Source organism: Pinus tabuliformis, chromosome 4_1, assembly GCF_031772625.1.
Source record: "Pinus tabuliformis cultivar Carrire ecotype Pingquan chromosome 4_1, CPIR1, whole genome shotgun sequence".
Lineage (NCBI taxonomy): Eukaryota > Viridiplantae > Streptophyta > Pinopsida > Pinales > Pinaceae > Pinus > Pinus tabuliformis.
In genome coordinates this window covers 271,476,081-271,488,516 of record NC_142303.1, presented here as the reverse complement: position 1 = coordinate 271,488,516, position 12,436 = coordinate 271,476,081, and positions in this window count along the sequence as shown.

Genomic DNA, 12,436 nt, shown 5'->3' with positions numbered 1-12,436 from the left:
CCTCTTTGAGGGTTTCAATTATATAAACATCGATGGATTGATATTTGAATAGTGTGTATCAATGATTGCCTTAAGGTGTTTGAATTGTGTTGACATGTTTTTCCAACATAGTATGAAAACACCCTATTAAAGCAATTGGAAAGCAACAAAGAGGATCCTTTGGTATATCCCAAGTATAATTCATTTTTGGATGCAATATAGTTCACGGGGTCTCCTTTCTTGGTTGGTTTAATTGATTTTGATTGGGTTGGTAACCTTGATGACTGGAATTATATTATGGGTTGTGTTTTTAGTCTTGGTTGTGTGCTTAGTATGTGGGATTATAAGAAGCAACATGGCCTTTCTCTTTCTTTGGAAGAAGTAAAATATCGAGTAGCAATTAGTGCAAATCATTGAACCATGTGGCTTCAATAGATCCTTTGTATGGATTCTAGCAACAACATCCAAGCACAATTTCATGAGACAATCAAAGTTCCATTTAGCTCACCAAATATCCAATTCAACGAAGGTGTAGCAAACACATTGAGTTAGATAAGCACTTCATTGGAAAGCTTCTTTAAGATTAAGTCTTTTAGGTGCTTTGTTTCCAAATAGATGATCAAGTCACAAACATTTTCATAAAGACCCTTAAGAAGATAAGTATTCAATGCTTTGAGCTATGTCAGGAGTTTCGAAAGTTACCATTAAAGAGGGATAAGCTTTAATGCCTCCTTCCTTATTCTATTGTGACACCTCAATGAATCCTTCAATTCCATCCTAAGTTGTTCTTAGGGGAGGTGTTAGGATATTTAGACACTTATAAGTTAGATAAGTTCAAATTGGTATAACGTTTCTTTTAGTAAGATGTGTTTTTTTGGTGTGTTTTGTTAGCATGCTTTTGTAGATAACTAATTCAATGGTCATGACTACATTCTAAGTGATCCAAAATGGATTTTGGATAGACTCCTAAGTCTAAGTGTTCCTCACAGAGGAAAAATGAAAGTCCCAGGAAGTTCCTGGAAACAGTCCTATTGCAGAGATCGTCTCTTTCTGAATCTACTACAACTTGAATAGGCAAAAATGGACTTAGTATGCAATTGTTATCGCAGAAAGAAGATGCCCTTTGTTCTTTGGAAAAAGAGACAAATCTTCAAAAAAATGACCTAAAAGGCTTTATGGAGAAAAATCACATCGGAGGAGGTCAAAGGCGGACTTAGGCGAAAAGGGGAAGAAACCCCAACAAATTGGGTCGGAGGAAGGCACATGCGCATATAACAAGGTGAGGACCCTCGAGCCAATGCAATATGCCGATCGCTGATATCGGCGGTGGCATGGGGCTTAAGGCGGGACCTCGCGCCAAGAGATATTGCGATCGCCGATATCGGCGGATCGCAATTGGCGTTGGCATAGGTCATGCCATATGGAAAGACCTCGGGACTATACGATTGTGATATCGCAATATCACATCAGAATGATATAAAAGAGTGGGGGCCGATACATATGCGACTTGCGATAAAGCTGGACCCGATGGGTCTTATGGGTCAAATTATATATATTTTGAAGTCCATAAAAAGGCGTTTTTCAATGTAAAATCATGTTTCGTTAAATAAACAAAATATAAAAGGAATGCACCCGATACGATGAATCTGGACCTGAAAGGGTTTTAAAATGCTGTTGTATAGTATTTGGAGTCCGCCATAAATCCATTCATTGGTATTTAAGTGTTTTGATGTATTTTTCAAATACAAAAGGAAAACCACGAAACAAGCGGGATTTCGAGCGGGCCATTGGCGGTAAGTGGTTTTGGCCGGGCTCCGCCCGAGCCCATACACTGGCTACCATGTGGATAGGCGCCGGAGAGAGAAAACCACCCTTTTCGAGCGGGTAATCTTCGTGCGTGTTAGCCACCCAAAATCAATAATAGTCGTTGATCAACGATTACTTGCGATGGCACCCAAAGACGGATCCGAAAGGAGATAAGGCGGAATTAATTATTTTTGAAGTCTGGTAGATTGCGTTTGGGCGAATTTTTACAGGTTTCCTGTGTATTCTCTATGTAAACAGAGAATGACCATTTTTGGGATTTCAAAGGCACCGATGGTCAATTCCATTACAGAATCGGTGGCCACCATCCTTGAAGGTGTTTAGAAATGATTGCTAATGCTCAGAGGGGGATTCGAGCGGACGGAGGTAGGAAGCCAGTGAACCCTAGAAGAGGAAATGAACAGATAGCACAGATTGGTTTAAAGCCACAGAATGATGGAAAAAGAGAGGGGAGAAGGCAGTGCTGAGATAGGAGCGCAGAAAGCTAAGCCAAAGCAGGAAGCCAAGGAAAAGAAGGCGGAGAGAACGAAGAGCCAAGAGCCAGAGCCAAGAGAAAGAGACGAGAGCCAAAGCCAAGAGCCAAAGTCGAGAGCCAGAGCCAAGAGCCAGAGCTGAGAGCGAGAGCGAGAGCTAAGAGCTAGAAAGTCGAGAGCTTCAAGAGCCAGGGATAAAATGGTGTCTCAACCCATTGTTTTTGTGTAAAACAGTGGAGTTGAGCCAAGAGCTTGTAAAAAGAACTTAGACCATAATTGTTATGAAACCAGCTCACAGAAAGATAGAAAAGAAAGATCAACGCCTTAGAATTCAACCTCTTCGAGGGGCAACCTCCTTTACATTACACAAATGAACAATTTTTAGATGATAGAAATGACAAGACCTCCTTTCTATATATAGGAGTATAAGGGGTCATAATATAATCAGAGTCGACAAAACAATAATAATGTAAGGGCACAATAATAACAATAGTGAGCTTCTATGGGGCACAATAATAACAATATGGTGACTACATGGGTACACAAATATAATAAGGGGGTTGTACTAATAACAATAAGGGGTTACACTAGTAGTATAGGGGCCTAACATGCCCCTCCCCTTTAAAAAGTGTTGTCCTCAACGCTTCAGTAGTTCTCAATGCTTCTGTATAAGATTCTTGTCCTCCCATGTGGAACCTTCAGCGGGTAAGTTCTTCCACTTGATGAGATACTCTGAAATTGATCGATTTCGTAGTTGTCGCGTTCTTGTTTCTGTGACTGCTCCAAGTTCCAATATGATTTTTCCTTCCTCTTCAAGTTCTGGCAATATTGTTTGAATTGGGATCTTCTCCAACTTTTGAATGAGTGGCCACACTTCTTCGTCCTTCTTCCATTCATCCCTTGCTTCATTTATCCAATCTGGTTGGATAATAGAAATAGCACAAAACAATGCTTCCACATCCTCATCCTTTCTTGAGAGTGCATCTACAACAAAAAATATCTTCCCTTCTCTGTAGATGATGTCAAAGTCATAACCCAACATATTTGCGACCCATTTGTTCTGTTCTTCAAAAGATAATATTTGTTCTAAAAAGTATTTAAGACTATCATGATCCATTTTTACCTTGAAGTGCCTTCCCATTAGATAAGGTCGCCATTTCTTAAGTGCATGTGGTATTGCCAACATTTCCTTCTCATAAATAGCTTCCTTGAGATGTAGTCGTAAAAATACCCAATCACCTATATCAAAACTTTTTTCACTGCAATGTTGATCTACCTGTTGTTTCATTCGATTCTGGACCAAAGGGGCGTTATCCTTTAAAAGTTGGAGAACTTGTTATTGATGCTCGATCTGATCTTTCACTGCTTGAACCTTTTTCTTCTTGATATGTCCTTCTATCTTGATAGTTTGAGGAGTGGTAATTTCTTCCAATGCTTTACAAGATATGGTCGGATTCATTTCTTGAATCTTGATGTGATCTTTCACTTCTTGAACATTTTTCTTCTTGATATGTCCTTCTATCTTGATAGTTTGAGGAGTGGTAATTCCGGCCAATGCATTACAAGTTATCACTGGATTCATTTCTTCTTTCTCGATGTGATGTTTCACTTCTTGAACCTTTTTCTTCTTGATATGTCCTTTTATCTTGAGAGTTTGAGTGGTAATTCTTTCCAATGCTTTACAAGATATGGTCGGATTCATTTCTTCTTTCTCTGGGGTTGGTTCCTGGTGTATATACTCTTCTTTTGACGTTTCTTGATCCTTTTCTTCCTCCTCTCCACAATCAATGTAAAATAATTTCTTCTCAGCACACTTATGACCTTTAATGTATTTGTTATCACAATTGTAACCAAGCCTTTTTTCTCTTTTTTCTTCCAATTGTTGTGGTGTAAACCTTGTAGGTTGTGGAAGGCTAGGAGAAACAACACTTCCATCTTTATAGTTGTGAGGGGTAGACTTCCTTGTTGCCATAATTTTGCTTTCCACTTTGTAACAAAGCCCTTTTTCTCTTTTTTCTTCCAATTGTTGTGGTGTTGCTCTAAAGAAGGTGTTTCTATTTGTATCCTCATAATGTGCTATCATTTCCTCCATGAAAATTGACCACGTAACAAGTTGTTTACAAGAACAAAATCCTTTATACCATAAAAAATGATCCAGTTCTAAATATGAAGATGCAATACATACCTTTTGTAACAGTGGTACACCATGTAGATCAAAATATTGTTCCATCTGTAGTATCCAATTTACTGGATCCTTTCCATCAAACTTCCTCATATCGCATTTTCTTAATTTCAGGAGCTTGATCTTCAAATGACTGTAACTTTGTACTTTCAGATCTCAAAGTTCTAAAATTGACTCCTACAGTAGCCCTTTAAGTCCTCTTTCTAACCCCGCAAGTCTGATCAAAATTTTATTCTCCAAGAAAGAGTTATGCAAAATCTCCTAAGATGACCTGATTATATAATGTTTCAATAGAGCGAACTTGTACGACGTGCCACATGTCACTGTTTCGACCTTTGGATCTAAAAACTATGCACAGAAAACTACAGTCCGTCCTCTTTCTGTAACTTCTTACGAAATTTCAATTTGTTGCTAAGAGAGAAAGTTATGATGATTTTCCCAAGGTCACCTATTTAGGATGTAATTCGGGAGTCTACAAAAACCCTAATTTCCTCAGATCATATATCCGAAAATATAGCGAGACAAGATCTGAAATTTGGAACTAATATTCATAACGATTTCTTCTCAAATGGGTTTTTTCTTTAGCTTCTGAAACTTCGTAGCGAAAAGGTTATAGCAAAAATGCCATGATGACTTGTTTTAGATGAAATTATGGAGCTTGCAGAAACCCTAACTTCCTCATATCATATCTCCAAAAATATAGTGAGACAAGATCTTAAAATTGGACACGCAATTCAGCAAGATTTCTTCTCAAATGGGTTTTTTTTTTGCTTCTGAAACGTCGCAGAAAAAAGTTATAGCGAAAATACACGATGACCTGTTTGGAGCAACGAAACCCTAGAATCCAAAGCTCTGATACCAAATGTTATGAAACCAGCTCACAAAAAGATAGAAAAAAAAAGATCAATGCCTTAGAATTCAGCGTCTTCGAGGGGGCAACCTCCTTTACATTACATAAATGAACAATTCTTAGATGATACAAATGACAAGACCTCCTTTCTATATATAGGAGTCTAAGGGATCATAATATAATCAAAGTCGACAAAACAATAATAATGTAAGGGCACAATAATAATAATATGGGGACTACATGGGTACAACAATATAATAAGGGGGTTGTACTAATAACAATAATGGGTTACGCTAGTAGTATAGGGGCCTAACAATAATCCCAGAGAGCCTAGTTGAGTTGACTAGAGCTCAAGGAGATGTAGCCCAACAGTTTTGGGTGAACTACATATTAAATTGTTGTCTTATGTGTTGGTTTTATTGCTGCATTGTTTATATATATATATATATGTGTGTGTGTGTGTTGTATTAGCATAACAACATAATATTAAAAACACATAAACATTTATAAAACAGACATACGCATCCACCTTATTTTCAAGCACATATTATCAATTCCGCATTGGTTAATCATAAATACTTGGGAATAAATAACCTTTGGAAGTGGGAGAGGTTCTTGTAAGTTACGTTGGGTTGTGTTATATTCTTTCCACGACTAGCCCACGTAGTGAACCGGGGAGTTATAAGGGGGGCGGAGCCCCCTCCCCCCCCCCCCCCCCTTCGTTGTGCTGATTACGTAGCGAGGGGGTCACAGGGGGTTTGAGGGGTGCAGGTAACACCACTCTATGGGGTCTGGGGTAGCGCCCCAAAAAAATTTGGTTTTGGACCCTATGTTATGTTGGGTGGACCTACCTATGGTTTTGTGCATGATTTTCGCACATGGCTTTGGACGTGATGGTTTTCAGTCCATGGTATTGGATGTTTCAGCATGTATAAATATGTATTGTAACATTGAAAGGAACATAATGAAAAATCAAGCTGGTAGTCCCGGTTTTGGGATCCAGGGGAAAATCTTTGTGTATATGTGTTATTCTCTCGCATTGTTTATTTTATGTGTTTTAGAATTCGTATGCAGGTAATTTTTGTACGGGGTTAAAACCTACATTTGGTATCGAAGCTATTTTGGCTTCAAGGGGACGCCTTTGTTGCTGAGGCGTTTTGCTCAGGCCTGTGGTAGACCCTATCTAGTGGGAGATCTGCAAGATCGATTCTAGTGGTGAAAGAAGATGGCGAGCAGTGGAAAGATAAAGATCGAGAAATTTAATGGTCAGAGTTTTGAGTTGTGGAAACTCAATATGGAGGATCTGTTGGTGGATAAAGATCAGTGGATCGCTGTAGATCTGGGTACTAAACCAATGGGAGTATCCAATGAAGAATGGAAGAAGTTGGATCGGAAGGCAAAGAGCACCATACAATTGTGTGTCTCAGATTCAGTATTGCTGAATGTATCAAGGGAAGCTACGAAGAAGGCTTTGTGGGACAAGTTAGGGACTTTGTACCAATCTAAGTCTTTGGTGAATAAACTGTTCCTGTAGAAAAATCTATATAACCTGAGGATGAAAGATGGAGACTCGGTGACAGAGCATATTAACGCATTTAATACTGTGGTAAGTCAGTTAGCATTTGTTGATATTAAAATTTTAGATGAAGATAAGTGCATCAGTTTGTTGTGTTCTCTACCAGATTCGTGGGATAGTCTGGTTATTGCAATAGGTAGCAATGTAACTGGCTTGAAGTTTGATGAAATATTTTCATCCTTGCTGACAGAGGAGATGAGATGAAAAAATATGGAGAGCCAGAATAGTGATGCCTTATTTGTACGAGGACGGTCCCATAACAGAAACAAAAATAAGTCATCGAGTGGGAGATCTAAATCTCCAGGAAAACCTGTAAAGGTGGTGTGCTGGAAATGCGAAAAGGAAGGGCACTACAAAAGGGACTGTAAATTTAAAGCTCCTCACAAAGGAAAGGGATCTGATGATGCTCCTTCTGCAAAGGTGAAAACCACCTCAGATGAAGGTGGGGATGTGTACTTGGCTTCTTCAAGTAGACATGTAGATCATGAGGCATGGTTGATTGACTCAGGTGCATCCTTTCACTTCACTCCCCATAGAGAGTGGTTCTATGAGTATGAGAAATACGATGGTGGTGATGTCTTCTTAGGGGATGATAGGAAGGCTAAAATCATTGGTCATGGAAAAGTAAAGTTGAAGTTGTAAGGTGGAAGGGTTAGAACACTTCCAGGTGTCCTACCAGAAATCTAATTTCTGTAAGCAAGCTGGATGATGCAAGTGTAAAAATAGTGTTCGAGAAGGATACCTACAAGATGGTTTGGGGAGCACTGGTATTGATGCGAGGAGTTCTGATTGGAACTCTGTACAAGCTACAAGGTAGCACTGTTGTTGATGGGTGCAACAATTATGTGGTTCCTAAAAGTGGAGTAGAAAATCTAGTGGTCTCTGGAGAGAAGACCATGCTGTGGCATTAAAGGCTTGGACATATTGGAGAGAAGGGCCTTCGAATACTTCATGGTAAAGGTATGGTAGAAGGTATGAGTAATAGCTCTCTGGATTCTGATTTCTATGAAAATTGTGTATATGGGAAGCAGAATTGGGTGAGTTTCCCCTCTGGTTGTAAGAGGGTGAAACAGATATTAGAGCTTGTGCACAGTGATGTGTTTGGACCTGTGAAGGTTCCATCACTGGGTAAGTCTGTGTACTATGTATCCTTTAGATTACTTCTCAAGGAATACATGGATATATTTGCTTAAGAAGAAATTTGAAGTCTTTGACAGGTTTAAAGAATTTAAGGCTCTGGTGGAAAACCAGACAAAGAAGAAGATAAACGTGTTGAGGATAGATAACGGTGGAGAGTTTTGCAGTAAGGAATTTGAAGAATTCTGTAAGAAGTGTGTTATAGCATGAAAAAATACTACTCCATATACACCTCGGCAAAATGGAGTTGCAGAAAGAATGAACAAGACGTTGATGGAAAGGGCAAGAAGCATGCTCAATGGTGCCGGGTTAGGACAGGAATTCTGGGCAGAGGCGGTGGAGACAGCATGTTACCTGGTCAATAGATCACCTTCATCAGTGTTGGAGGATAAGACTCCACAAGAGGTATGGACTGGTAAGAAACCCTCTCTTTCACATCTGAGTGTATTTGGTTGTGATGCATATGTACATGTTCCAAAGGAGATACGAACCAAGTTGGGTAGTAAATCTGAAAAGTGCATCTTTATTGGGTATAAGGATGGTTTAAAGGGTTTTAAGCTTTGGAACCCAGTAACAAGGAAGGTTGTGTAAAGCCAAGATGTGGTGTTTAGGGAGGTGAAAGATGTTATTAAACATGAATTCCAACCAAAGGAACTTGAGAAGATAGAGTTTGAGCTAAAGGAGGAAGAATCAGACTCTACAACAGAGGAGGAATCAGAAAATGAAGAGCCACAAATTCCGAGTGTGAGAAGATCAGTTCGAGAAAGAAGGCAGCCAGAAAGGTATAGTCCATCTACTTTCTGTTCAAATTTTGCTTTATCTATTACTGATGATGATCCCAGAACTGTGAAGGAAGCAGTAGATTCAGAGGATGGAAAACTCTAGAAAGAGGCCATGGTTAATGAAATGGCATCTTTGCACAAAAATGAGGCTTGGGATCTGGTGGAGTTGTCATCTGGAAGGAAACCCATTAGCAGCAAATGTGTGTTCAAGAAGAAGATAAATGCAGAAGGAAAGGTGGAGAAATACAAAGCTCGGTTGGTAGCAAAAGGTTGTTCCCAAGTGCCGGGAATTGATTTTGGTGATATTTTTTCTCCTGTTGCCAAGGTAGATTCTATTAGATTACTTTTATATGTTGCTGTTGCTTTTGATTTTGAGGTAGAACAGATGGATGTGAAGACAACATTTCTTCACGGGGATCTGGAAGAGGAGATCTACATGAAGCAACCTGAAGGCTTTGCGGTGAAGGGTAAGAAAGAGCTGGTATGCAAGTTAAAGAAGTCTTTGTATGGGTTAAAACAGTCACCAAGGATGTGGTATTAGAAATTTGATACATTTATACGGGGACGTGGCTTCACTAGAAGCAAAGCAGATCATTGTGTGTATTTTAAATTAATTGGTGACCGTGTTATTTATCTGGTCTTATATGTGGATGATATGTTGCTGGTTGGAAATGACAAAGAAATTATCCAGGATTTGAAGACCCAATTGTCCTCCAAATTCGACATGAAAGATCTTGGTTCTGCAAACTATATTTTGGACATGGACATTAAAAGAGATCAAGCAAAGAGGAAGCTCTGGCTAAACCAGAGGAAGTATGTCGAGACAATATTGCAGAGGTTTAATATGCAAGATAGTAAACCAGTGAAGGTTCCTATTCCTGTAGGTGTAAAGTTATCTGTTGGACAGTGTCCCAAGGCACAAGTAGAGGAAGAGGATATGTCCCGTGCATCAGATGCAAGTGCAGTCGGTAGCCTGATGTATGCAATGGTCTGTACTAAACTAGACATTGCACATACAGTGGGAGTATTGAGCAGGTTTATGTCAAAACCAGGAAAGGAGCATTCGACAGCAGTAAAGCAGGTTTTCAGGTATTTCCGTGGCACTAATGATTATGGTTTGTGCTACCAAGGAAGACCAGGATTGGACAGTGTTGGATATTCGTGACTTTTTTGATGCGGACTGGGTTGGAGATTTAGATCATAGAAGATCTACAAGTTGGTAGGTTTTTAACCTATTTGGAGGTGCAGTTAGTTGGATGAGTAAGAAACAATCTATAGTGGCACTATCAACTACAGAGGCAAAATACATGGCAGCCACACATGCAAGCAAGGAAGCAGTTTGGTTACAGAGATTTTGTTCAAGTATGGGGTTAGTAGAGGGAGCTATAAGGATATATTGTGACAGCCAAAGTGCAATTTTCTTGGCAAAGAACCCTTCTTACAATTCAAAGACAAAGCACATTGATGTTCAGTATCACTTTGTGAGGGATATGATAGAAGACAAAAAGGTGTTGCTCGTAAAGATGGACACTTTGAAGAATACTACAGATGCATTGACAAAATTTGTGAGCTCTGAGAATTTCTCTTGGTGTAGAGAAACAATGGGCGTTGCAAAGTTGGATAAATGACTAAGCTCTTTTGTGGCCCCTTGTGGAAAGAAAACAACAAGTGGGAGAATGTTGGGTTGTGTTATATTCTTTCCACCACTAGCCCACATAGTTAACCAGGGGGCTTAGAAGGGGGGCAGACCCTCCCCTTCGTTGCGTCGATTGCATAGCGGGGGGGTCACAGGGGGTTTCAAGGGTGCAGGTAACCCCACTCTATGGGGTCCGGGGCAGCGCCCGGGAAAATTTTGGTTTTGGACCATATGTTAGGTTTGGCGGACCTACCTATGGTTTTGTGTATGATTTTTGCACATGGTTTTGGACGCGATGGTTTTCGGTCCATGGTATTGGATGCTTCGGCATGTATAAATATGTATTGTAACATTGAAAGGAACATAATGAAAAATCAAGCTGGTAGTCCTGGTTTTTGGATCTAGGGGAAAATCTCTGTATGTATGTGTTTTATGTGTTATTCTCTCACATTCTTTATTTTATGAGTTTTAGAATTCGTATGCAAGTAATTTCTGTATGGGGTTCAAACCTACAAGTTAGACAAGAAGCCTAAGTGCCCCACTATTCAGATCAGGTGGTATCAGAGCTTAAGTTTGCTTAACCCCACCTTCAAAGAAGGTTATATCAGAATGCTTGATTGACAAAGCAAAGACTGCTTGTTTGAAATGTGTCTGAACAACAAGAGGTTGATTGTATGCTTGTTTGCAGAACTGACTATTGTTTGAGTTTGCAGAGGTGAAGGGAAAGATATTGATAGCTCAGTACAAGAAGGACAAGAAGGAAGAAGGGTTGAAGGCATTGTTCTATCCCAAATGACCTTAAGGCAATTCTTGAAGCATAAGAGGTTTGTTGCAAAAGGTTGTTGAATAAAGCACTTTATTAATCTTGTTTGAAGTTCTTTTGTTCATTGGTATAATGAAAACTTCTACAAGTGAATCCTCAAATTCCTCCTTCATCACCAGACTCTTGATTGAGACTTGAAGCAAGACTTTTTCATCATGATGGACAAGGTGAGAGAAATGTATGAGGATGGAAGAAAGAGTAGCATACCTAGAGAGCAGTTGAATTCCATGAAGGAAGAGAAGCAGTTGCTTTCTAACAGACTGTAGGAAATGGAGAGGCAACTTCATATTGCAAATATGAACCTGAAAAGGATGCATGATTTGGAGTTGTAGCTCTTTGTTGCCAAAGAAGCCTTGGTCAAGTATCATCTTGAAGAAGAGGTAAACAATTCCAGTTTGTCTTCAAATTCCTCTAAGAATGTTTATAATGATTCTTTTGAAAAACATACTAGAGGCATAGGTTCCAAGCTAATGTCCAAGATGGGCTATGAAGGAAAAGGCTTAGGAAAGCATGCACAAGGTATTGTCAAACCAATAATGGTTGAGGAAAAGCCTAAGTATTTGGGTCTTGGCTATGGACAAGCTTATGGAGAAAGTTCAAAAGCTGCCATGAAGACCATTAAAATAGCTCCAAGAAGGAGTTGCATTGCAGGTCTTTAAGAGTGTGAAGGATGTATTCAGGAGGAATGCAATAGCTTGAAACATCATTTGTAGGATGCAGGTGTTCAGAAGCACACACTTGAACCAGAGAGTTGGGGAGACTCTAACAGCCTTGAAGAGATTGATGGTGTTCCAAAGGGAGTCAATTCTTCATTTGCTTCACCTCCTCATGAAGGCAATAAAGGTGAAAGAGGTAGGTATAAATCTGGTTCTAAACATTTTCCTTTCGATTGTGCAAAGCATGATAAATTTCCACATAAGCATGGGAAAAGAATTGCATGTTCATTTTGTGGTTTGGATAACCATCATGTTTCTAGATGTTGGAAGAGAATGGCCACATACAAGAAACTTTTGAAGGAAAAGAAGCAAAGAGCCAAAGGTCCATTGGACAAGACAAATCATGTTTTCAAGAGGATTCACATGTGTTGCACCTACTGTGATGCAGGAAAGTGTTCCCTCTGCGGACAAAGGCAACCCCTCTATCCCTAGAGTGGGTCTAGTCACAAAAAAGGACA